The sequence below is a fragment of the Rhinolophus sinicus genome, chromosome 16, assembly GCF_057876585.1.
Source record: "Rhinolophus sinicus isolate RSI-liver-muscle chromosome 16, RSI-T2T, whole genome shotgun sequence".
Taxonomy (NCBI): domain Eukaryota; kingdom Metazoa; phylum Chordata; class Mammalia; order Chiroptera; family Rhinolophidae; genus Rhinolophus; species Rhinolophus sinicus.
Genome location: NC_142516.1, coordinates 83,776,268 through 83,780,879, shown reverse-complemented (window position 1 = coordinate 83,780,879; position 4,612 = coordinate 83,776,268). Strand labels below are relative to the sequence as shown.

Sequence of the window (4,612 nt, the reverse complement as noted above, 5' to 3'; positions counted from 1 at the left end):
TTGGATCTGAAGTGAGTCTCTTGTTGGCAGCATATGTAAAGGTCTTGTTTTCTTATCCATTCAGCTACCCTATCTTTTGATTGGGGCATTTAATTCATTTATATTTAAAGTAATTGTTGATAGATATGTAGTTATTGCCATTTTATTATTCACATTTTTGAGCTTTTTTTTTTTTAATCTTAAAGAAGCCCCTCTAAGATTTCTTGTAATACTGGTTTGGTGGTGATGAACTCCTTTAGCTTTTCCTTATCTGGGAAGCTCTTTATCCGTCCTTCGATTCTAAACAGTAGCTTTGCTGGGTAGAGTAATGCCTGTTGTAGGCCCTTCTTTTCATCACTTTGCATATTTTTGCCACTCCCTTCTGGCCTGCAAAGTTTCTGTTGAGAAATCAGCTAACAGTCTTGTGCGAGGTCCCTTGTATGTAACTAACTGCTTTTCTCTTGCTGTTTTTAAGATTTTCTCTTTGTTTTTAATGTTTGGCATTTTAATTATGATATGTCTTGGTGTGGGCCTGTTTAGGTTCACCTTGTTTGAGACTCTGCACTTCCTCAGCTTGTATATCAATTTCTTGGCGAGGTGAGGGAAGTTTTCTGTCATTATTTCTTCAAATAGGTTTTCAGTTCCTTGCTCTCTCTCTTCTCCTTCTGGTACCCCTATGATGTGACTGTTGGTGTGTTTGATGCTGTCCCATATGCCCTTTAAACTATCTTCATTCTTTTTTTATTCTTTTTTCTTTTTGCCGTTCTGATTGGGTGTTTTCTGCTACCTTATCTTCTAAATCGCTGATTTGATCCTCTGCTTCATCTAATCTAGAGTTGATTCCCTCTGATATATTATGTCAGTTGATGCATTCTTCATTTCTGACTTTTTCTTGTTTATGTTTTCTATTTTCATTTTGATGTTTCCTATCTCTTTGTTGAAGTTCTCCCTGACATAATTGAGCATCCTTATAACCAGTGTTTTGAACTGTACGTCTGGTACATTGCTTGTCTCCATTTTGTTTAGTTCTTTTTCTGGAGCTTTGTTCTGTTCTTTTATTTCGGACATGTGTCTTTGTCTCCCCATTTTGACTGCCTCCCTGTGTTTGTTTATTTATATATATTAGGTAGGGCTGCTATGTCTCCTGGTCTTAGTAGCGTGGCCTTATGTAGTAGGTGTGCTGTGGAGCCCAGTGGCACATTCTTGCTGGTCACCCGAGCTTGGTGCTCCAGATGTGTACCTTGTGTGGGTTGTGTGTGCCTTCCTGTTGTATTTGAGCCTTGGTTGCTATTTGAATGTCAGTGGGAGGGATTGGCCCTCAGACTGATTGGTTATGAGGACTGGCCATGACTACAGTGGAGGAGCTGTTGTGCAGGGCCTGACCCTACAGAGCAGGGTTCACTTTAGTAGGGCTCTGGTGCCTGCCCAGTCTGCCCTTTGGGTGTGTTGTCCTCAAAGGTGGCAGATGGTGCTCTGGCTCAGTCCTAAGCCAGCCAAAGGGTATCCTGGCCCCAGGGCCTCCTGGGAGGGGTCCTGCCACAGGCCAAGTTCAGCCACAGCCAGTGCCCTGCCTGGGTCCACCTGTCATGAGCTACAAAACAACCCACAAATAGCTGCCTCCTTCACTGAGCTTGGAGGTGCCTTGAGGGGCCAAGTCTCAAACCAAGGTCAGCTGCAGCTAGTGCCAGGATTGGGGCTGCTCAGAAAGAGGTATGGGGCATGCCAAATTCCAGATGCTGTTTGTTTGGGGGTTGTGAACCTTTGAGAGATTTTAGGAAAATCCACAGCATGAGCCACAATAGGTTGTTTGTATGGAAAAGCCACTAGAAGTGGCTTGGAGAGCTTACAAGTTGGGTGAGACAGGGTCTCGGAATCACCAGGGTGGGTTGCACAGAGTTAGCCAGGTTTATGGAGTCAGTCTCAGATATGTAGGCCACCTGTGTCTGCAAGCTGGAAGTTCAGAGGGCCCAACAAGAGATAATGGATTCTGCCAGCACATCTGTCTGAGAGAAAACTGCCCCTCCAGCCCTCACTCTATGCCAGACAATTCATTTCTTCCCTGTATGACCCTCACACCTTTTGAGCTGCTGCCCCAGCACTGAAGATCAGAGTGAAGGAGTCATCAATGAGAAAGTCTGTGCATGTTCCCTTTAATAGGAACACCTGGGACTCCAGCAGCCCTCTGTCTCACTCAGCCACAATCTCTACTGGTTTTCACAGCCAGAATTTATGGGCATTTCTCTTCCCAGGGTTAGGGAACCCCAGGCTAGGGAGCCCAGCATGGGGCTGGGACCCCTCACTCCTCAGGGGGGACTTCCACAGCTGAGATATTCCTCCCAATTTTTAACCACCACACATGGGAATGGGGACCAGCCCATTCTATATCTCTGTGCCTCCTACCAGTCTCTAGTGGCTTCTTCTGTATGTCCTTTACTGTAGAACTTCTATTCAGCTAGATTTCAGGCAATTCCCAAAGACTGTTGGTCTGTAGTTTAGTTATAATTTTGATGTGGTCATGAGAGGAGGCAAGCACAGCTTTTGCCTTCTCCACCATCTTGACTGGAAATAAAAAGTGAGCATTCTTGTCTTGTTCCTGATCTTATGGGAAAAGCTTTCAGTCTTTCACCACTGAGTGTGATGTTCATTGTGCATTTCTCTTATATGGCCTTTATCATGTTAAGAAAGTTTTCTTCTAGTTTTTTTGTCATGAAAGGGTGTTTGACATTATCAAATGGTTTCTGTAGCAATTGAGATTATCATGTGGGGTTCCCCCTTTCATTCTTTTAATGTATTATGTTATATTGGTTGATTTTCATGTGGTGAACCATCTCTGTATTCTGGGAATAAATCCTATTTGGTCATAGTGTATGATCCTTTTAATATACAGCAGAATTTGTTTGGCTAGCATTTTGTTGAGGATTTTTGTGGCAATATTTATAAAGAATAAATGGTCAGTAAGGAAGATACTTTAAAAGGTAAATGAAAAGCACCCAAGTCCCCTAGTTAAGCTGATGGTGCTACATGGAACTGAACTTGATACCATGTCAAGAGAGGGAAGAAACAGGAGCTAGAGTCCCTGTGCTTGCAACTCTGGAAGCTGTCCTTGCACACTTCCTGCAGAACTGGAAGAAGAGAAGTGGAATCATTGTGGTTTGAATAGTGGTGGGAGTATGGGGACGTATTTTTCCTTGAATATTTTTAAGAAAGGAATTATTGTTAATTTTAGGTGTAATTATGTACGAAATATATATTTTTTTTTTTTTCTAAAGTATTTACAGGTGGGGGACATGATGTTTGGTGTTTGTTTTAAAGTACTCCAAATATAAAGGGAGAGAGGGAGAATGAAACAAACAGAAGTTGTTGATGATAGTTGGAGCTGGGTTGGTGCACACACTGTTGCATTAGGCTCTTGACTTTTGGGTCTATGTTCAAAATTGTTAAGAAATATTTTATTTTATTTATTTATTTTTTTTAGGTTGTCTATGGTTTGTTGAAACTATTACAGCATAGCAGGAAGATTAAAATGGGTCTATGCAGTGTTTTGAAATTCATCCCAACTGTAGGCTGAGTGACCTGCAGGTTGGATAGACTGCCAAAGTCCAAGAATTCAGCATTTCCTTAATGTCTGGATCAACTTCAGTGATCTCCTGATCCAGGGCTGAGACCTCAGGAACATCATTCTCTCTCCTTTCTTGCTCCTCTTCCTGCAGCTTGATGGAGATACCTCTGTGGGCCTCTCTGAACGCGCTTCATCAGTTGTGTGCCACGTCATGTGCCACGTTGTGGAGCTTCTTGCTGAGAATAGAGGTGATCTCCTCGCACACGCGCTTGTTGGTGTGCAAGTCATTGCCCAGTCACGCGCGTAGCACTTCTCGACGATGACCCGCGTCACCTTCTTCATGGGCTCAGTGTAAATGCAGCCCATCTTGGTGGGTTGCTGGTGATAAAGAAGAAAGATTTTCAAATGCTTTAATTTTATAATGACATTATCTTCATAAAGCATGAGAAGACTAAATAATGAAGATCATTTGCCTGTCTCTGCTCAGAAAGGTGTCAAGCTGCCATCTAGTACCACTTGACTTCTAAATGGCTGTCCCTTCTAGGGACAGAGTGCCTGACCAGTGGACATGAATTCTGGTCTCATGCTTTGACCTACTTCTTATTATAAATGAATCCATTGGTATCCCATTTATCAGTTGCTCTCATGTGCCTCCTTATACGACTTTATTTTTAAAAATACTGTTATTGTTTTTAGGTAATATGAGTATACCAGTGAGGCAATAAATATCCCTGCCCATCATCTTTGAGGCCTGCATAATTCTCTTGTTCCTGGAAGGGGGACATTTCAGTTGGTAAAAGTTGTTGAATTAATATTGCTGTAGATGTTCAATGATATACCTGCTGGGATGGAGTCTGTTTGGGCACCTTTCCCAGTCCAGCTTCTGACTGAGGTTTTCGCTTATGCTTTCCTACCAGGACCTCACGTCTATCCTTAGGTGCCTGCTTGAGCCAGGACAGCTCTAGAGGGGACATCCAATTGGGACAATTGTCTAGCAATCAAGATTGTCTGCAAGCATCTCTCTTCCTCCACACATCTTTTTCTTTTGCCTTTCAAAGCTTTGACATACTCCCC

The 4,612-nt window shown here is 42.8% G+C and overlaps 1 pseudogene; it reads right to left on the bottom strand.

The window, feature by feature from the left end:
* Positions 1-3,459: 3,459 nt before the first annotated feature.
* Positions 3,460-3,904, bottom strand: LOC109435758 (small ribosomal subunit protein eS17 pseudogene; annotated as a pseudogene).
* Positions 3,905-4,612: the final 708 nt, after the last annotated feature.